This window comes from Rhinopithecus roxellana, chromosome 6, assembly GCF_007565055.1.
Source record: "Rhinopithecus roxellana isolate Shanxi Qingling chromosome 6, ASM756505v1, whole genome shotgun sequence".
In the NCBI taxonomy this organism is placed as follows: Eukaryota; Metazoa; Chordata; class Mammalia; order Primates; family Cercopithecidae; genus Rhinopithecus; species Rhinopithecus roxellana.
Window position 1 is genome coordinate 58,349,048 of NC_044554.1, and position 22,619 is coordinate 58,371,666.

Genomic DNA, 22,619 nt, shown 5'->3' on the forward strand with positions numbered 1-22,619 from the left:
GCTTTGGCTTTTCCAGAATATCATACAGTTGGAATCATACAGTATGTCTGTAGCCTTTTCTGATTGGCATATTCTACTTAACAATACACATTTAAGTTTCCTTCAAGTCTTTTCATGGCTGGTAGCTCTGCTGGGCCATTAAAATATATGTAATTTTACTTTATCTGGGTAACAAATCTGTGAGGTAGCTAGTATAATTCCCATCTTACGGAATTTCAAAGTGTATGCTCTTAACCACTATAATAGGACTAATCCACTGTTTCTCTCTAGGATTTGTTTTCCATTTCAGGGAACAAACAAGAGTGCCCCAAAGAAGTTCTGAGAGGACTATTATCACTGATTGCCACATTGATTCATTGGATCATATAACCTTAGGTAAGAAATAATCCTAAAAATTACCTGTGCCTTCAGTTTACAACCTGTTTGGTTTAAATCATAGAATTATCAAGTCACAAAAGATCTCAACTGAATTAGCCTTCCAAATGCTTATTTCATCTCTGTTAATTTATTGTTAGGGCTTTGTAAAATTCATAACTCAGGATGGCTGTGTCCTCGACAGCATCATTGCATACTCTTCTTCGGTATCTTAGTTTCTTCTCTTATATTGCACTTTCTTCATTACACATCTTTCTCCTCTAACCCACTATATTCTCATTCACAACATCATCATTTCTCTGCTCTTGCAAGGAACTCTAGTCTTGGAACACTCAAAACCATTATTAGACAGGTCCTCTCTGACTAGTCTTCATTTTGCACCCACTGTAAATTTCATGATTCAGCTGCCTCGATGAGGTCTCACAAAAGCATTTATAAAATCAATATTCAATAAATGTTTACCAAACAGCTACTATGTGCCGGGTACTGTTCTAGACACCGGGATATAACAGTGAACAAGACAGAAAAGGTCTTTGCCTCCCTGGAATTGATAGTTCAGACTTTTTTGCTTCTTTAAACTTCCACCAGGCTTATCACACTCATCTTCAACCTTGGACCATACCCATCACCTGCTTTCTGTTTTGTGTTCTTGAGATTCAGTGCTTTGTGGGAGAAAGGGTGCATGTTGTGTCTATCCTAAAGATTTGCATTCATTTCAGTTGTGCCATCGCTGCAACTCAGTGATGTTTCTCTTCATCCTACAGGTATTGGGGGATTTCTGGGTATAACATACTCCAGCAGATTTCCTACCTCTGATCTGCAATGATCATCACTCACCTTGACCCTTTAACTGTTTTCCTCCCTTGGCAAATAGTGACCTGGAATGAGACCTAGGAGACTGAAACTGAAGCTCTATGAGCTTTGTTTCTCTATAAAGTGAGCTGGTTGGAGAGCTAATATTCAAAGTTTCATCTTACTCCACATAATAATACTATGAACGTATACCTGCTTGAGCCAGCAAAGCTGGAGGTATCACGCATGACATATCCATGCTTCTTCCTCCTTCCCAGATGTAAATGTCTTGAGTATCTAAGTCTGTTCTCATTTAATTGTTTGATCTAGAAACCATTAACCTTCCTTTCAAGCTGATCATACCACAGCATCCTAGATAAAAAATATTTTATTACCTCTCAAATATGTCTTACAACTTTCTACCTCTACATTTTTACTCATTCTTTTTAATCCACATCTTCACTATCCATATTTTTATTCAATCATGAATTTCGAGCTCAAATTTTACTTCCCTCATGATACCCTTTCCTGAGAACCCTAGCTTAAGTGTGACAATTCCCTCCTTGAATGTCTATAATTCATTTTGATAACCAATAACACATTGTCGGCTGCAGCTCATCAATTGTTCTCTTTCACTAATCTTTAAATATATGTATTAATATTTTACTTTCCATATGCTTTTGTTCTTAAGGCCACTTATGAAAAGATATAGTCTTTTAAAAAATTTTTCCACAATGGGGACAGAGTAGGCACTCAGAAATTGTAGCCAATTTGAGCCACTGGATTTTTATTCTAGATTTTACCATTCTGAGTATGGAAAATGTAATTCAAGCCAATTCATCTCTCTGTACTTTATTGACTGATCAGTGTTTACAAAGTGAATCAAAGACCTTGGTAATTGACTATGTATAAATCTCAAAAATTATATAAACCCACATTTGCAGTAGTTACACAGTAAATCTGGCAGCACTTTCTTTCCGACTGTACAAAATGAACTTTTGTCCTTTTCGAAAAAATCAATTTATCAACCCACTTTGCTCTTTTCTGAACTGAATGGTTCATTTGGGATTCGAAAACCAAATACACAAATGGATTATAATGTACAGTTTACGCTTAACTTTAGCTCAACCTTCACCATCTTGTTCCAAAAATCTGTGCTACTTTAAAAAAACACGTGCATTTACCAAGGCAGGTCTGTCAAGAACAGCAGCATAGAAATAAGAATGAATACAATCAACCTGAGGCACTTTGTCCTTTCAAGGTGTTTCTTTTCTCTAATCAGTGGAATCCAAAACATAAAGCCCTACTAAGGGCAGGTTAACAGGTTATGACCTGTTTTTCCCTTGCCTTCCCTGCATAATCTTTTAGTATTACCATTTCTCTATTTGTACTTCTCCACTAGCAAACAGAAGACCTGGCATTATTAAAGCCAATGTCTTTATGCCCTCTCTTTCACCTTCTGAGTAGCAGACAGTTTGGGTAGTTTAGATTTGTGAAATGATGGTTTTTGTATATACTAACATCAACACTTAGGAAGACACCATGTTTAGGGACTTTAGGTTGCATCTTCCAGTGTTATCACAAATAAAACCACCTTAATTTGGAGCACTTTATATTTTTCAAAACTTTATGGTTATCGTTATTTGATCCTCTCAGGTAAGAAGAATCAATTCAACCCCATTTAAAGAAAGGAGACTGAGACATATAAAGCTTTGACGTTAGCTCCTTAACCACTACAAATCAGTGGAAAACCAGGATTGGCATTTAGACTAATTTCTAAACCAACTTGAAAGTTGCTTAGAAGAGTGAAGAGAAGTGAAAATGTGCGACATGACTTCTGTTTTCTTTTCAAGCATTTAAATACTTTTCCTTGATGAACTTAAGGAGAATTAGGCTGAAAGACAGAGTTTAATGCTAAATCAGAATAGGCATGCTGCTCTTCTGGCCCCTAGAGAAGAGCAAATGACATAAGTGTAAACCCTAAGGCAAAGTGGAAATTCTCCACTAACTTGTGTCCATGTGAGAAAAAATGCATAGACTTGCTACAAATATGTAAAGATGCTTTCTAAATGGATGCCTGACCAACAGAGGCATTCACAATATTTTTTTTTTTTTTTTTTTTTTGAGACAGAGTCTAGCTCTGTCGCCCAGGCTAGAGTGCAGTGGCGCGATCTCGGCTCACTGCAAGCTCCACCTCCCGGGTTTACGCCATTCTCCTGCCTCAGCCTCCCGAGTAGCTGGGACTACAGGCGCCCGCCTCGTCGCCCGGCTAGTTTTTTGTATTTTTTTTTTTTTTAGTAGAGACGGGGTTTCACCGTGTAGACCAGAATGGTCTCGATCTCCTGACCTCGTGATCCACCCGTCTCGGCCTCCCAAAGTGCTGGGATTACAGGCTTGAGCCACCGTGCCCGGCCGGCATTCACAATATTATCACACATAATTCAGATGCAGGGAGGGCCAGCTCCAGCAGAACTACCCAAAAATGGGGGTGCCTGGAAAGGGCAGATCCCTGTCTCTGAAAAAAGCCAGGGAGAAGTGAAGTGGCCATCTGTTTAGGGTTATGGTGAAAATATGTTTTTTAAGATTCTAAGGCTATGCTGTCCAATATGGTAGCCACCAGCCATGAGGTCATTTAAATTTAATTGAAAATAAATAAAAGTTAAAATTCAGTTTCACCAGTCCCATTTCAAAAGCTCAGTGGCCATTATGTGGTTAGTGGCCCCCATATAAGATGGTACAGAGAACATTTTCACCACTGCAGAAAGTTCTATTGGACAGCCCTGCTATAAGATCTTCCAACTTCTGGCTGGGCATGGTGGCTCACACCTGTGATCCCAGCACTTTGGGAGGCCAAGGCAGGTGGATCACGAGGTCAGGGGATCGAGACCATCCTGGCCAACATGGTGAAACCCTGTCTCTACTCAAATTACAAAAATTAGCTGGGTGTGGTGGTACGCGCCTGTAGTCCCAGCTACTCAAGAGGCTGAGGCAGGAGAATCACTTGAACCCAGGAGGTGGAAGTTGCAGTGAGCCGAGGTCACACCACTGCACTCCACCCTGGCGACAGAACAAGACTTTCTCAGGAAAAACAAAAAATAGATCTTCCAACTCCTAATATGAAGTGATTGTACTGAGTGAAGTAATGCTATGCACTTCAGAGGCATGAAGGTAAGTTAGACATGGTCTCTGTTTTCAAAGACCTTACAATCTCATAGAAAAGATATGATAAGGTGTGGGTGTTATATAGGGCAACATCTCAAAGCATGGCTGTGCTAATTCCCTCACTGATACTCTCTCCATTTTCCTGTGGAGGCTCTTTGGATGGGGGCAATCTTGCTGTGACTGGGCACTTGCAACTGAGGAAAGTAAAATGCTTGGCAAATGCAAAAGAAGCTGAGACACTGGCTGAAGAAAGATCACACTTCAAGTTAAGTAACAAGGCCCAAGAGTGGTTCACATGGAATGAAAGTTCAGAAACCATGGGTCTTTCCCAATTGTAAACATTCTGCAGAGATCACCATATTTTACATAAAAGTAGTTTAATTTGTGCATGACCGTCTGGACTTGCTGAACTACTCATCTAAAAAAAAAAAAAAAAAGTCAGCAAGTCATTTGCCTGCTTTTTGTGACTGGTTTGCTCAACTAACACTTCCAGTTTAGTGATCAAAAACCACATACAGAGCCTTGGCCAGCTATCTTGCTAATATAAAGTAGGAGAGCTTAGATGGCAGGATGCAAATCCATTTATATTGCTGAAAACAATTCAAAGGTGTGTTCTAGAGGTGCTTTGTTAATAGCAGTATTTTTGTGAAGGACAAGCTGTTATTGATCAGGGACTAATTACTCTCTAGTGAATTATTTGACGTCTATTCATCATGATCATCAGGTGTGTCTACTGTATTCTGGAAGTGCAAAGCAGGTTAAAAACTATCTTCTAGAAGTTTATAATCCAAGGTGGAAAGCTTCGAAACCCAACTAAAGGACATTATCTGCTATGTCCCTTGGACGTAATAGACATAAAATTTAAGCATATACATTTACAGGTAAATAATAAGTTGAAAGATTGATTCCTCTTTCTTTACATTTAGATGGTAATTTAGATAGTAATGAGTCATTTCGATAGTAGTTTCACTTATTTGTTAGTTTGGGGATACGTGGACTTTTCCTCAGGTAGGAAATGGCTCACAGTTGGGGCCTGCTTAAGAATAGCACAAAACCATAGGATCTTTGAACAAGTGACCCAGTAACCTGAGTTTGTACTGATACCCATATTGTATTTCTATTGGAGCACTTAGTCTATAGCTTGTATTTTAATTACCAAATACATATTTGTCTTCTGTAAAAGGCTGTTATATCATAGAAGTAATTCCTCTCTTTCGTGATTCCTCAAAGTTCTTAACCGACTATTTTTCTTATACTCAGCATTAGGCTCACACTTGTTCAGTTGGAACAGATGCCAGGGCAGTGCTTATTTGTTGAACTTAGTTGTTAAACGAATGAACTTGGCTAAGATGTTATCAAAAGGCAGTGTCTCTGGCTGAGCTCTTAGTAACCTTGGAAATGGTGGTGGTTTACTATGGAACTCTATTTTACATTTTGATTTGTAGTTGTGGTTGTTTTTCTCTAGTGGAAAAGAACTTGGTCTTAGACATTTCGGTTTCAGGAAGAGGAGTATTAGGCATTTAACCGAGGGAATAGGTTTGTTCTTGGATGTTGAAAGAAAAAGAAGACATGATGAATAAGAAAAGAAGAGAATCAGAATTCAGCCGATATACTTCAAATTTCCGCAGCCTTTGGAAAGTCCTTGCTACTCCTCCATCATAATTAGAAAACACTGACATTCAGAGCCAATTTAAATGTTTCCATCAGTCTGAAAAAAGTGTTGCCTGATTGTGCTCTCTAACCATGCTCAGTAATTAGAAACATAAGGCAGCGTTCTGGAGGTTTGCTTGGGACCCTACCCTTCCCAGGGCTCGGGTGGCAACCCATTGGCTACGGGACTTTTATCTTTTCTCACCATCTCTTAGGAGCCCCAGCCCAGATCACAGGAAAAGTGTGAGGTTGCCATGGGCATTCCTGGAAAAACTAGAAACTTCCGGCGCCACTTTAGACTTTAAGATACACAGAAGAAGCTCACTCTGCCTGCCTGTTTCCTCGCTAAAGCACTATAGCTCTGTACTATACGTGGAAGGCAACAGTTCAAGGATTCAAACCAAAAGAGGCAAAAGGAGGATCTTCGTGACAACCAGCTTGAAATGGCATCCTTGCTCGCTTCTTAGAACAAGAAAGCTGTTCCAGCAGCTGATGTTAGAGTTCCTCACACTCTTGCTGAAAAACCTATACTTTGCAGAGTGTAGGATTAGAATACCATCTAAGAAGCAGCAGCAACAGCTTTCTACTTCTGACAATATCTACAAAGAAAATGGAAAAACACTTGTAATCAAGGATTTCAACTCGACAGTTACCTAGCTTGTCAAATTAAAACATGTGGCAACCACCTGCTGAATATCTTGAAAGAATGATACTTTCTTGTTTCTCTCCCTGACTTAAAATCTCTTTGGAGTACATTTGCAATTCCTAATTTTTCACACTTAAACAAAAGCTGTCCACACTACGTTTAAAGATGACTAAGCAATTTTGTATTAAGTAACCAAAGAGCACCCTGCCAATTTTGGAATAATTAAGTTTCTGCAGCCTAATATAAACAGTTCCAAGAACTACATGCGGCCTACCAAAAGTATATATTACAAGTAGTCAACCCTGTGGCCAGCTGGCAGACAGATCAACATATTAAAGTAGAATTGTTCAGAATTTGGAGTATTATTTTTCTTTTCTCCCAGTATTTTTTCTGCATCCAACTTTGTTTCTTTGGGAATGTTTTCAAATACACAAAGCAAGAAACTATTGTGGGATTGCACCTCTTGTAAACGAATGAGCATTTCTCTTGAGATCCTTTGGAATGCACCTATCATTCCCATTTCAATTCCATCTACACAGGCAGCCAAAGAAAAATGGAGCAAATGAATCCACCTTCGTATCCCTCAAGTGAAAGCATTCATATTTTGCTTGATCACCAGAAAGATCTGCATTGGCTGCTGGACAAGTGAATGTGGATATTAAGCCATAGGTCTGTTGAGTACCAAAACACCTTTCTGACCCTAGATCCTTGCACTGTGCATTAGTCTGCTCTTGCAGTGCTCTAAAGAACTATCTGAGGCTGTGTAATTTATAAAGAAAGAGTTAATTGGCTCATTATTCTGCAGACTGTATAAGTAACATGGCTGGGGAGGCCTCAGGAGACTTTCTTTTTTTTTTTTTGAGATGGAGTCTTGCTCTGTCGCCCAGACTGGAGTGCAGTGGCATGATCTCGGCTCACTGCAAGCTCCCCTTCCTGGGTTCACGCCACTCTCCTGCCTCAGCCTCCTGAGTACAGGTGTGTGCCACCACGCCCAGCTAATTTTTTTTGTATTTTTAGTAGAGATGGGGTTTGACTGTGTTAGCCAGGATGGGCTCTATCTCCTGACCTCGTGATCCGCCTGCCTCAGCCTCCCTAAGTGCTGGGATTATAGGCGTGAGCCACGATGCCTGGCCGGCCTCAGGAGACTTTCAATCATTGTAGAAGGCAAACAGGAAGCAGGCATGCCTGACATGGCCGAGTAGGAGGAAGAAAGAGCAGGGGAGGTGCTGTACACTTTTAAACAGCCTTATCTTGTGAGAACTCACTCCGTATCAGGAGAACAGCAAGGGGGAAATCCTTCCCCATGATCCAGTCGCCTCCCACCAGGCCCCTCCTCCTACAATGGGGATCACAATTTGACATGAGATTTGGCAGGGACACAAATCCAAACCATATCACACTGCCTTTACCAGATAGCTTTGTGGGCCAGAATTACTTGCTAATAAGGCTAAAGTCACAGATTTATCCCACCAGGAATGAGTTACTCATTTGAGGGGAAAAAATCCTAAACTACGGCCCTGTGCTATGACATTAATCCTGGCCAGCTATATGTCAGATGTAGCTGACCACCTTAAATCGAGAAAATAGAGATAGTTTAGCCTATCCCGCCGTGACCTTCAGTAGTGTGTATGGCCAAATGAATGTGAGTGTGTCATCACACAAAAGGCCCGTACATATTCAGCTGCCTTATAAGTCCTGTCGTCTTCTGCATTATATTTAAATTCAGATACAGTCAAGAGCGGCTGAGACTCTATAACTATCATCCCAATGAGAACTTTAATAAAAACATTCAATGGCGATCATTAAAAAGTCAGGAAACAACAGATGCTGGAGACCGTGTGGAGAAATAGGAACGCTTTTACACTGTTGGTGGGAGTGTAAATTAGTTCAACCATTGTGGAAGACAGTGTGGCAATTCCTCAAGGACTTAGAACTAGAAATACCATTTGACCCAGCAATCCCATTACTGGGTGTATACCCAAAGGATTATAAATCATTCTCCTATAAAGACACATGCACTCATGTTTATTGCAGCACTATTCACAATAGCAAAGACTTGGAACCAACCCAAATGTCCATCAATGATAGACTGGATAAAAAAATTGTGGCACATATACACCATGGAATACTATACAGCCATAAAAAGGATGAGTTAATGTCCTTTGCAGGGACATCGATGAAGCTGGAAACCATCATTCTCGGCAAACTAACACAAGAACAGAAAACCAAACACCACATGTATTCACTCATAAGTGGAAGTTGAACAATGAGAACACATGGACACAGGGAGGGGAACATCACACACTGGGACCTGTTTGGGGGGTGGGGGGCTAGGGGAGGGATAGCATTAGGAGAAATACCTAATGTAGGTGATGGGTTGATGGGTGCAGTAAACCACCATGGCACGTGTATACCTATGTAACAAACCTGCACATTCTGCACATGTACCCCAGAACTTAAAGTATAATAAAAATAAGTAAATAAATTCAATAAATGTTTATGAAATATTATTCATGTACTAGCTACCTTGCTTAGTGTAGGATATAAGATGTGAATGCAACTATTCTGCCCTCAAGATGCTTGTAGCCTGATGGTGGAGACGGGCAATCAACAAATAAAATACAAATTAGGATAATGTCAAGAAGAAACCAAAAAAGAAGAAAAAAAGAAGCTGCTATGAGAGAGAACTACAGGAACGATCTAATGGTTTCCTATGTGTTAGAATAAGATCTGGGTGGTGGCCAGGCGCGGTGGCTCAAGCTTGTAATCCCAGCACTTTGGGAGGCCAAGATGGGCGGATCACGAGGTCAGGAGATCAAGACCATCCTGGCTAACACGAAGAAACCCCGTCTCTACTAAAAAATACAGAAAACTAGCTGGGCGAGGTGGCGGGCACCTGTAGTCCCAGCTACTCGGGAAGCTGAGGCAGGAGAATGGCGTAAACCCGGCAGGCGGAGCTTGCAGTGAGCTGAGATCCGGCCACTGCACTCCAGCCTGGGCGACAGAGTGAGACTCCGTCTCAAAAAAAAAAAAGATCTGGGCGGTAATCACTTTTTCCAAAAGGAATGACATTAATATATATACAGACATGAATTCATACAGGGAACATAAATTTATCAGACTGGAGTTTGTATTCATTCAATAAATTAAATTGACATCGGGTACGTGCCAGACATTCTCTCCCCTACCTGCAGATAAATATAATTCCTTTCCACTTCTCTCTCCTAAATTGGTGGGTGAGGAGAAAAGCAACTATTCAGATTTGAGGGATGGTGAACTAGTCTCACCCACTTCTTTCCCACTTCAGGTCCTACATAAGTTACATAAAAATAATGATCCATCAGAAGCTGTTGCCAGAATTCATGCAGACCCAGGGAATCCACATTAAGACATTAGCTTCACGCAGCTAAGGTGGGAGGCACGAAAGAGAGCATCTTTCTAGACCCATCCAGCTCCGTGAACTTCCGACAATAAAAACATGGTTCTAACCCATCATCAAGCAGAAATATGCTGATTTAAACAAAGCTGGTCCACCGTATTTTTCAAATGCTGGTGCTTGATTCCAAGAAACAAACAGTCCATAATAAATTTATCCCAGTGGCAGAACATCTCACAACCAGCTTTTCCACTTTGAATACCACAAACAGACCTTTTATTTGTTGACACACAGTCCCTGGACATTCATGAAAACAAGATGTTCTCTTGCTGCTTTTTAAGTTAAACAGATTTAAGTCAAGGTCTCAGCTCTCAGCCGAATTTTAAAAACAGATGTTACATAGCAAAAAGGCTGCACTGACCCCAGCAACAAGAGGCTATTTCACTTGAACTTGGATATTCTTTGTCAGCAGGAGAAGTGATCAAAGGTGCTTTAAACTGGAGGCAGAAGCAGCCCAGGGTTTACTACTGTCTCCATTCAGTGACTGCCTAGAAGGTCTGGGAAGCTGTTGGGTATTCGGGACTCTTGTTTTGGGAATAAATGTGGCTGGGAAGGGCTGGTGATTGGGAGGTGCAAATTCCTTGGTTTTGAATGGAGTTATTCAGGAAAAATGATCTTCCTCCCACATACCACCATCTTGTTTCTCTGAAGACCCCAGAAACTCTCTGTGAAATGACTCCACTCTTTCCATCACATGATTCCTTTCCCCATCCTACCCTCCCGTGCAAACACAACTCACAGCCAAGTCAAACTCCTGAGTCCTGCAATGATTTCACCCTCATTTCTCCTGTGGGCCTTTGTCCCTGGCTTCCTGCTGCCCATAACCTGAAGTGCCCTCCACTCCTGCAAATCCCATATATTTTTCTAGAGTCCAGCTCAAGTCCTATCTTCATCCCAGAACCACCCTCCCTTTCAGCTTCTACAGCAATTATTGGCTTTGTTCTTGGTGATCGATACTACATGGCCTTGTTATTCAAATGTTTTATACCATCGCTTTCTCTTTACCAAGTCTGAAGCTGCTTGGTGTCAGGGCCTACGTCTCCTCTGACACCCTCTCATAGTGCTGAGTACTTTGCTCTGCAGTTATGTATCAATGGAAATATTTGCCGAGTTGAACTCCTTGAAAAGCTTAAGAATCCTGGCCTGAGACTCCAAGTTCCAAATAATGTCACAGCTATGATCCCCTGTGCTATTTGCCCCACGTTCTTGTTTTACTTCTTCTGGGCACATTATAGAATTGTGCTTGCCTCTTGTGGTCATCTGGGGCCAAGTGGCTAATTCTGGTCAGTGAGTTTTGAGCAGAAGTATCATGTCACTTCTAGGGTAGCCTTGCCAGTAGGAGACCCTCCGAAGAGCTCTTTTCTCTCCACCATGGTTGGTAAGATTTCCAGACAGTCATAGTCTGTAGGGGTTGCTAAGCGTGGATGACAGTGATGTGGACTAGAAACCCTTGCCTATCCAGGGTTAGTGACAAAGCATGAGTGATAAACACGTGTTCGTTTTGAAGTTGCTGAGATTTTAGCTGTTTTTGACACCAGTATAACCTAGCTTGTCATGACTGATTAAGTCTTGGCCAGCTCTGACATTAGGTTGTACTCATTTCTGTTTCTTAGCAAGTACTTGCTCAGATTCTTGATTTCCTATTTCCCTTCTGAGACCTTTAGCGTAGATACAGGGATAAGTAGGTTAACCGGAACACTGTTTGCAGGTAGGGTATCAAGGAGTGGAAGTGACTCATATTTCCATTCCTTATGGGCCCATCTCTCTACTTCAATGAGCCATAAAACTGCCACTAACTGTAGCAGTGTTCATGTGTTATGTGATCATTCATTTACATCAGGCATGACAAACCCAAATAGTTTAAAGGACCAAATTGGGGAGTGTAGCTTATAGGAAAATGGAGAACATATGCATGCCTGCATCCCTATGAGCATTCAGACTCAAAATTTTTTTTTAAAAATGCTTGTATTAGTCTATTCTCACACTGCTAATAAAGACATATCTGAGACTGGGTAATTTATAAAGGAAAGAGGTTTAATGGACTCACAGTTCCATATGGCTGGGGAGGTCTCACAATCATGGCGGAAGGTAAATGAGGAGCAAAGGGACGTCTTACATGGCAGCAGGCAAGAGAGAGTGTGTATGGGGGAAATCCGCTTTATAAAACCATCAGATCTTGTGAGACTTATTCACTATCATGAGAACAGCACAGGGAAAAACCCACTCTCAAGATTCAATTACTTCCCACTTGGTCCCTCCCACGACACATGGGGATTATCACAATTCAAGGTGAGATTTGAGTGGGGACACAAAGCCAAACCACATCAATGCTGGACAAGGGAAGCACATTTGCAGGGCAGCATGGGCCTTGGGTTGCTGGTTTGTGACCCTGATTTCTACAGTCTTTCACTGATGACTGACCATGTGCCATGTTAGGCACTGTGAGGAGTTGCAAGGGTGAACCCACAAGCAATCCCATACAGCTTTCAGTCTAGATGGATAAGTTGATTTATTTAGACAACAGTTATGTAGCACTTACTATGTACCAAGCACAGTTCTAAGAACTGTGATAATATCAGTTTAAATCCTTGTGACAATCCTTATTATTTCCATTTTACAGATGAAAAGACAGAGGCTCGGAGAAGGTGAGTCATTGGCCCAAGGGCACATAGCTAGTAAGTGGTAGAGCTGGGATCTACATCCAGGCAACCCAGCCCCAGATTGTATGCTTTTAATTACAGCACTCTGTTACATCTCACAAGACCTGTAAATGGATGATACAAAGTAGACTGTGGCAAGGACTTCAATGATGAAATGATCACGTGATTGCCTGGAAGGATTTATGTTCTTCTACTAATGCTCTTACTAGGAGCTGTTTCCTGTCAGCAGGAGGCCTTGGCCTGCTTGATGTTAGGTTCCGTTCATATTTGATGTTTATTAATGAAGTAAAAATGAATCTTCTGTTTATATTCACTTGTGCTTTGGCAAACTGATTTATTATTTCACTTAAGTGGGGTTCACTTTAGAAAATAAGCTGAATTTGTCTTAAAGCCTTAAAAAAATAAATGATCACATTTCACACTTTGACGATTTCTTTGCTTTGCTCACTTAATTAGCTTTAGACATGATGCTAAATCATCTCAGTTTATCTGTGTTAGTTTCAGGGCAGGTCCAGGTTTTGTGGGACCTGAAGATTATTTGAGAGGCCTTCTTGGAAAACCAGAATACAATAATAAATGTAAAAAGTTAGGCACGGGGGTGTTGAGGCAGGGACCTCTCCCTGTGAGAGGCCCTATGGCTTAAGCTCTACTGACTTTGGGGTAAATTGGCTCTGGTCTCTCATCTTTGATTCTCATGAGCATTTCATAAAAATATCACAGCACCCTTATTTTGCTTTTAAGTTCAATTACTATCAGCTCTCCATATCCATGGGTTCTGCATCCATAGATTCAATCAACCAGGGATAGAAACATATTTAAAAAAAAAAAGTAATTGAAAAAACCATACAACAATAAAAAAATAGGAAATACAGTATAATAGTGATTTACATTTTATTAGGTGTTAGAAGTAGAGATGATTCGAAGTATACACGAGAATCTGCATAGATTATATGCAAATACTATGCCTTTGTATATCAGGGAATTGAGCATCAGTATATTTTGGTATCCTGGGAGTCCTGAAACCAATCCCCTATGGATACAGAGGAAGGAGCATACTTGAAACTACTTTGTAGTCTGCTTTTAACAACATTCTATACAAAAGTTATAATCTAGGAAACAAATAAGGAAGGGGCAATTATGCATTACCCTTCAAGTGATTTGCAGAAAAGTAGATTTACAGATACAGGCAGTGCATGCCTGTGTTTTGCCTATAAACCGCATAATAAAGTATGATAGGTAGATGAGAGGGCAGAGAAATTTACAATATTATGACCCTTTGCCAAGACGAAGCCAATGAAAAATAAATACAGTATCAGAAATCACAATTTACGTCACTGAACGCGTCATTGGATTCACAAAATTTTCCACTGCATTTAATTTTAAAAAAGTCCATTTTATGGTAAGGAATACTAGAATTGCAAATGTAACACAGACCTAATATGGCATGTGAGATGGAGAAGGTCCAATCCAGTGATATCTGTAGAATGAATGAATTAATGCATGTTTAAGGAAGGTGCTAATGGTGGTCACAGGCTTCCCTCATCAACCCCAACTTATAATTGCATTTTTAAATTTATAAACCATGAGCCAGTAATGGGAGACAGTTACGTAGATCCCCGGAGTCTCTCATAATAACAAATGTCTTTATATTTATAATTTTGTAATTCTGTGTGAAATCAGATTCAACATCATGGTATCATTTACTTATGGGAGGAATTCTTTGAGGAACTTGGAGAAAATGCACCTAAAAGCGCTTCTTCCTTAGGGCCCAACATGAATGCAATATGTTTGCATTCATTGTCGTCTGCATCCTGTGGATATGATAAAATGCTTTCCCCCAAACTCAGGACGCCCCATTCCATGATATATCATATTTGCTCATTCAAGAACAGGATTCAATATTAACGTTGGCCTTCTTTACTGCTCTTTAGCAAAGTGTTTTCAGCCAAGTATATTAAACTAGTCAGCTGCCCTTTTCCCCTGTCAGTAAAACAGCCAGTATCCTAAAATCACAGCTCATTTGTACCACATTGGCGTGAATATTCAGACTCCATTTGTCTCTAGCTCTTAGAGGCTGGTGTTAGAGTGGGTGATGGACATTTTGTTTTGAATTAGCAAAAGGGAGGAGGAAAGAAAAAATCCAAGTTACAAGTTTGAGCTAAAATATGTTTCAGGGAATGCAGCTCTGCCTTTTCCTCTAGGAAACGTCTATTAAAAAAAAAAAAATCTAGATTTAATTTGGCACTAGATTGAGCCTGGGATACAGAGAATTGTAGGAAGGAAATTGTCTTAGGGTTTTTTTTTCCCCCTAGACTATTTGTTCTGCTTAAGTCCTATTAGAGTATTGTTGCACGGAGTGGCATGAGATGTTCACAACTTAATCTTGTTAGGCATCCTGCAGCAGAGTTCAGAAGCAGTTGAGTCTGTGTCCTGTAACTGTACAAATCCTATTAGAGTTGGAACCTTAGGAAAGGCTTGATAGTTTTTGGTTCAGAGCTAAATAGCACAATCATTCTTTTCTCTTTACTTGTGTACTCACGCGCGCTTATGGGAACAAAAGCCTGGAAAGGAGTTCTAGACAAGAGCTCCTGGCACCGTTGTGTGTTTTTCTCCCTGCTCTGTCCCCCTTCTCAGCACAGTCTTTCTCTGTCAATGGTCATGCCAGGCAGGAAGGTGTGTTTTTGTGGAGGTGCCTCTCAAGACCAGGTGCAATTCCCTGGCTGGGGAAACACGTTTATTTGGCAAGGTTACTAAAGCTGCACGTGGTGATGTTGGAATGTCCTCTACCCTCTTTACTATGAAGGTTTCCAGAATGCTGGGAGTCCTATGGGGTCTGTGACCTTGTGTCCCCTCAATCCTTAACCAAATCTGCACTGTGCCCAGGCTCATTGTGGATTTTTCTTGTCATATCTCATGACAAGGACCCTGAGAGCAGTCTCCTTGAGAGGAGACTCCCAGGCAAGGGAGTGGATTCCAGACCTTCTCCCATATAAGCCTAGTTCTACAGCTACTATCGAAAACCCACAGGAAGGAATCTTAGTTTAAGAAATATCCCTTCAGATCCTACTATAAAAAGCTTGGGGCCACCTGAACCAAAGGAGACTGAGGACTTTGTCAGGGTTTCCAGGGAGGCTCATTATGCAAAACTCAAGAAAAGAAGAAGAAAATAAAAACCCAAACTTCTCTTTCCACTCCATCTGGAACTTCAACTGACTCCAAAAATATTGACCCACAGTGGTTATAAAATCTCCCATTCGAAAACAAGGGCAAAGTCTTCGAAGTGCTTACAACTCAAAGCACTTCTTTTACACGCTCATAGGAAAATGATCCTTCTCTCCAAACCTGTGAGCTGATTGAAATTAATGAAACACAGTCGGGAGGCACCTATGTTGGCCACCGGCCATCATTCATTGGAAAACCCCAACTAGACCATTCATGGATTGCAAAGGGTTTCCTCTTGCTCTCCACATTTCTCATTTGATATACATAGCAATTTGCATAAAATCACTGACCCAGGTGTCACTGACATTTTAGGTACCTTCAAGAAAACGGGCATCTTTTTCCTGGCTACTCCAAGAACATAAAGAGGAAAGTGTGAAAGTGGGTTCTTGGAGATAGCTGGTGTCTCAATATACATTTAAAATAACTGGGTGAGGTAGGGGAATAAAGAAATGCAGGAGGTGGCTTCCAGATCTCTGATAGCCTCTTCTGCTAATAATCAGAAAATCACCCTGAAGATCAAGGGTTTCTACTAAGGAAGGAGAACTAAGGGAGAGAGAAGAAAAATAAAGTAAAAGCAAGGAGAGAACTTAAAGGAAAAGAAATAACACTTTGGAAAATAAAAGAGAGATGAATAAATACCTTTACCCCTTTCATTTGCATCATGCTAGCAGAGCAAATTGGGAAATTCAGCCCAGGGGTAAATATGACTCCATGAGAAATGACATTTGATGGTGAGGCCTAGAGAGGGGAGGCTGGTAATGACTGTCAGGGGTCATGGCCTGGCCCCTCCACTCTCTGGTCTGGCAGGGAAACCCTAAAATACTGCCAGAGCTTATTCTGGCGAACAGGTGGAGTGGGACAATCAGCAGGGGACAATGGACAAAGGAGGAAGTTCAGGGAAAAAGAGGCACAGTCCTCCACCCCTATCTGGGGCCTTTACTGACTAAACAAGATGATGCTCTGTGACCACTGCACTGCAGCCACCTGACCCTGAAAACGACCTGCCCCTGTCTCTCTTTGGTCATTAAGGATTCTCATCCTGGCCTCCCCTTCTGTCCATTCTGATCAGCTCTGATTGGCTGATGAAGAAAATGGGACCAAAGGAAGTTTGTCTAGGATTCCCTGAGCAGGCAGCAGGGGAGTCGGACAATGACCATAGGTGGAGTTAGCAAGAAGGGAGCAAAGGTGGGTAGGGCTAGGCTCACAGGAATGGTTTGGGGCATAGCCCCCAAAAGACAGGACAGAGAAGGAACAAAATAGGTCCAAAAATGCAAGAAGAGAAAAAATAGACACACACATTAGCTCATCTACATGTTCTCACACAGCTTCATTAGAAGTATTGTGTAGTATTCTTCCTCTTGGATGGGTCCTTCTCCTATTATCTACCAGGAAAAGTTTCTATATACAATTTCTGATGGAATCTTTAAGTCACTGCTCCTCTCCCTCTACAGTCTTCCTTGGTGGCCTCATCCATTGACACACTGCTGCTTCCTGCCTGTAGGCGGTGACTGTGAACATCTCTGGTTCTCACCTGACCTTCAGACCTGCATATGCATTGTTTTCTAGACACATGCCCTTGCATGTCCCACAGGCTTTAAACTCAGTAAGTCCCTCTTGGATCCCCAAACACTATTCTCATGGAAAGGCCACCTTAACTGGGGCATGCTCGTGCTATTTACTGTTTCCTACCTCTTTGGGAGAAAGGTAACTCTCCTGCCATTAGTCAATCCCACCTTTCTTTCAATCTTTCTCCTCAGCCTTAACTTATTTCTACTTGTCTTGGGGGGCAGGAAGTGAGGAGAAAGCATCATTAATACTTATCCTTTGGAGACAGTCTTAAAGCAAATACATTGTAGGTTCAGAGGCTGCATCTAATCCTCTTTCCATTCATTCATTCATTCAGTCAGTCAGTCATTCATTTAACAAATATTACAAAGTATCTACCATATACAAAACCTCCTCTAGTGCTATGAGAGATATAAAAGGCACACTCTCTGATTTCAGAATTTATAGACTGTCATAAGGAAATGAGAGCTGTACACAAATGACTATAATACATTGTAGGAACTGCAAATGCTCTGAGAGTAATGTCATCGCTAAGGGAGTTCAGAAGGGGAGAATCAGAGGGAAGCCCATGTGCAATAAACAAAAAAAAATCAGCATATTAGGGAGAGAAAATGATGGCAGCAGCATTATGGACTGAATAGTATTTCCCCCAAATTCATACGTTGAAATCCTAACTTTCAGGACCTCAGAATGTAACCGCATTTGGAGATAAGTTCTTCAAAGAGCGATTAAGTTAAAATGAGGTCTTTAGGGTGGGCCTAATCCAATATGACTGGTGTTTTTACAAGAAGAGGAAATTTGGGCACAGAGAGAAAGACACCAGACAGGTATGTGCCTGGAGGGATGACCATGTGAAGACATAGGGAGAAGGTGGCCATCTGCAAGGAGGGCCTCGAGAAATCCACCATGCCAACACCTTGATCTCAGACTTCCAGCCTCCAGAATGGTGAGAAAAGAAATCTCGGTTGTTTAAGCCACCCAGTCTGTGGATTTTCACTATGGCAGCCTGAGAAAACTTGCAGTGGGACAACAGATAGAATCTTGAAACAACAATTGCCTGAGTGGTGTGCTGAACTCCTGAAGAACTTTCCTACCTACTGGAGCCCCAAGCTCAGCAAAATTGTGAATGAGTGAAGTGTCCTTTGGTTTCTCCATCCTCTAAAGTGGAAATCCCCTCTTTCACCTCCCTAGGTGGTCCTTGTTCTGGTAGAAGTTTTCTTCCCAGGTGAGAGAGATTTGTCGAAAGTGAGGGGTACTTAGTGCTCCTGAGATCACCAGTATTTGCACAAAGGTGAGCTTATTCATCTTGGAAGGCTGACTCATGTTGTCTTTATTGATTCAAGTCACTAGCATTTTCACAAGAAGTGAGGACTTCATGATTTATCAGGACTGTTTTGTGAAAGATATTAATTACATTGCAGGAAACATTTAACAATAAAGCAAAAAAAAAATCTGATTACAAAACAGGATACAAGACTTGATAGATCCTTCAAAACTTGATGGATTCTAACTGATTAATTAACTCGTAAGTAAAGTAGGAGGGCCATAGCAGAAAAACTGGTCTCTCACAGTGCATCTTGAGATGTAAGAATTTAGAATACCAGGCACAGAGACTGGGTAATTCCAAAGAGCAGAGCCCAAAGTATTAATAAAACATAAACTTTACTCACAGGTCAGCAATCAGATGTCTGAGCCTTCTGGTTGATCACCAATCCCTGTGGAATTTGATTTGATGATCTTGAAATGTTCCAATGATACCTGGAATAAAAGGAGGATGGAAACATCATTAAGTTGAATGAATTTTAGTTAATACAGACTATATATTTTCAAATATCATTTCTTCCTCAAGTACTGTTGTTAGAATCTAAAGGAAGAAATAAGCAGGGGTAGAAATAGCTATTGTGCATTTGCATTTTAAGGAAAATACAATTATTGCAGAGTCCATCTCAGAATTATTCGGAATAAATTATTCTGGAGAAAGAGGTATAGTTAAGACAAACCCGGGGACAGCATTTAATTGCCAAGTTTCTTTTTGCTGCTTGCAGTCCCCTCAGTATTTTTATTTTAAAATTTGAGAATGAATAAAGGCAAAGTGAAAGAAGAAAATGTTATAAGTGGAAAACTTTTTGGTCTATAGTGTCTGTGTATGTCCATGAACTATCTTGTTAGTGAGACAAAGACAGAAAGGCTTTTAAGAGAAAACATAAAATGAATGGCAGAATCACTAACAGTAGAGTTTGCTTTCAGATAATCTCTTTCCTTTCTATTTTCAGATTTAGGGTCTAAGGGCCAGAGTTACTAAAGCACCTCACTCCCTGTGTTAAGATCTTTCTCTCCCATCAGTTACCTTGCAACTTCAAATAGATGCCCGAGTGAACCATTCCTCAATTGAGCCCTTTAAGCCATAGCTTAAAGCAGTGCCCATGTGCTTCTTTGGCACTTTCATCTCTGGGCAGGGACAGATCCTCATGCTTTCCAGCAAGGGCAGCCCAGTGGGGATCGTTTTTTGGTAAGACCCTCTGTCCAGCACATCTTTCAGCATTGTGTACTCTACGAACAGACACACAGATGCTGGCTGGGTCACAACACACAGATGCTGGCTGCCCTGGCTCAGAAGCAGTTGCCAAAGGTCTCTGCAGGGAAAGCTGAGTCTAGACCGGAGGTAGTAAGGAAGGAAAAGGCCCAAGATGAAGGAAGACGGGAAGGGAGCTGGGCCCTGTTAGGCAAATGAGCCTGTCTTCCTCCCCGAGTCCCCATTGCAGCCAGTGGCAAACAGCCAGGGCCTAGTTATTGCTCCTTTGATTTAACCATCTCCTCAGGCATGGGGAGAAATGAGTTTTATATGAAAACATTTACTATGGGAGAACCAAGGTGTAATAAAAAGAAAGAAGTAATTTCTTCCCTCTTGATCAGATTTCTAGTCCTCTAAGTATAGTGATTTTCTTAGAACCCTCAGGTAACCTCTAGCAAAAGTCATTTAGTAGCATGAACAACTGTAACTAGCACCTTTCTAGTTAAACATTTCTAGAAAAACATTGCTAGCACATATTTACAGGAGACGGTTAATATCCTAATTTAAAATCTCTATTGCAAGTATTCTCAGAAAGATGGCAGGCTGGGCACGGTGGCTCACGCCTATAATCCCAGCACTTTGGGAGGCTGAGGCGGGTGAATCACAAGGTCAGGAGATTGAGACCATCCTGTGAATGGTGAAACCCCATCTCTACTAAAAATCCAAAAAAGTAGCTGGGCGTGGTGGAGCATGCCTGTAGTCCCAGATACTCGGGAGGCTGAGGCAGGATAATGGCGTGAACCCAGGAGGCGGAGCTTGCAGTGAGCTGAGGTTGCGCCATTGCACTCCAGCCTGGGCGACAGAGTGAGACTCCGTCTCAAAAACAAAACAAAACAAAACAAAACAAAAAACAAACAAACAAACAAAAGATGGCATTTTCCAAATGGATACTAAGAGGCTGGTGGTGGGGAAGGAGGGGAGGATGTTATGATAACTTATTTCAACAGAGAATCATTGCAAAGGTTAAATTAGGGATCCTTTACAAAAATCAATAATTGTAAATAACTAATAAGAAGACCCAGATTTTCATTAATTTAAAATTTTATCTTACATGGTTGAATTAGGGTCTCTGATTTCAACATTATCATTTTTATAAAACAATTCCTCAGTGACTTTTTCATAATATGATTTGCTTTCATTACGGAAATAATAATAATAACTATTGTTTGTTAAGTATTTTTCAGTGATAGGTCTTGTGCTAAACACATTGCACACATTATTTCATTTGATGACTGTAACAACCTTGTAAAATACATATTCTTATCTTAGGATAAGCACTGAGAAGTTCCTTGGCTGAAGTCATTTGCCCAAATTCACCCCACTAGTGGTGAGGCCAGTATCAAAGCCAGGGCCTGACCCACCGTGCTGGGTGTATTTGGTGGATACAGGAGCACATTTGCTTGTTCACTGAGTGAGTCCTCTGCTGCAGGACACAGCACACAGTGATGTACAAGGGCTCTGCTTCCATGGAGCTTATGTACTGCTGGAGTTCAGACAACACACATTTCTGATGGTGAGCAAATAAAAACAGCAGGATGTAAAGAAGTTCACTGAAGGTCCCTGGAGGTTGGTTGGTGAGGGATAGTCTCTCTGAACAGGAGACATCTAGACTAAAAACACATTTCTAGGAAGAAGCCCCCACTGTAAAGATCTGAGGGAAGCATGTTCCAGGCAGAGCCCTTGAGAAGCCTGGTGTGAGGCTTTTATGAGATGGCTGTGTGCTCTGGGATCGTGAAACTCTTCCAAGTTACTTAGTCCATGTGAGATTCAGCCTCATATGTCTGTTCGTAGAGTACACAATGCTGAAAGATGTGCTGGACAGAGGGTCTTACCAAAAAACGATCCCCACTGGGCTGCCCTTGCTGGAAAGCATGAGGATCTGTCCCTGCCCAGAGATGAAAGTGCCAAAGAAGCACATGGTCACCTTTTTATCCAGTGCCCAGAGGGATGGAGGTTCCCCACTCCCTTTTTTGCTTGGTAGACTTCAAGAGAGCTGTGTTCTACAGGCTTGCACGAGCTCCTTTCATACATTACAGGATAAGGCAGATCATTTCTTAGTAGCAGACAGAAAAATGAAAAGCTACAGGACATAATCCTTAAAATGGGAAAGGAATGGCAAGTAGCTATTTCAATCATAGTTGGCAGGAAGTCACATAATTTGTGGGGATGGAAATTAAAATAAAATATTTAAAAATAGATCGATACGTTTTAGTCAGAATGAGTCAGTAATAATGAAACATTATTAATTGTCTCTGCTTTGCATTTATAGTTAAACATGGGAGCTAGGAGTATGTTAGAAGAAAAGAAATATATGATCTTGGGAATTTGGGTCATTTAAATAAATACTAACAAGTGAATTGCCCTTGAAAATGTCATTTAACCACTCAATTCCTTCATCTGTAACATGAAGCATTTGGGATAGATTTGCAACAGTACTTCGATTCATCTTTTCACGAAAAAAAAAGTATTGTGTATGTGAATGACCTTGATGTCATTTTGAATAAAACAAGTTCAACCAAGTTCCCCCTTTTCAGCATC

The 22,619-nt window shown here is 41.0% G+C and overlaps 1 protein-coding gene across 7 annotated transcripts in view; it reads right to left on the bottom strand.

Annotated features, from left to right (window-relative positions):
* CALD1 (caldesmon 1) overlaps nt 1-22,619 on the bottom strand; it is a 243,170-nt gene that overhangs the window by 121,784 nt on the left and 98,767 nt on the right. For all 7 annotated transcript variants that reach the window (XR_004058120.1, XR_004058124.1, XR_004058121.1 and 4 more), the window contains exon 2: nt 19,180-19,267. The gene's annotated coding sequence lies outside the window, so the exon portion shown is untranslated. The remainder of the gene's footprint in view (nt 1-19,179; nt 19,268-22,619) is intronic.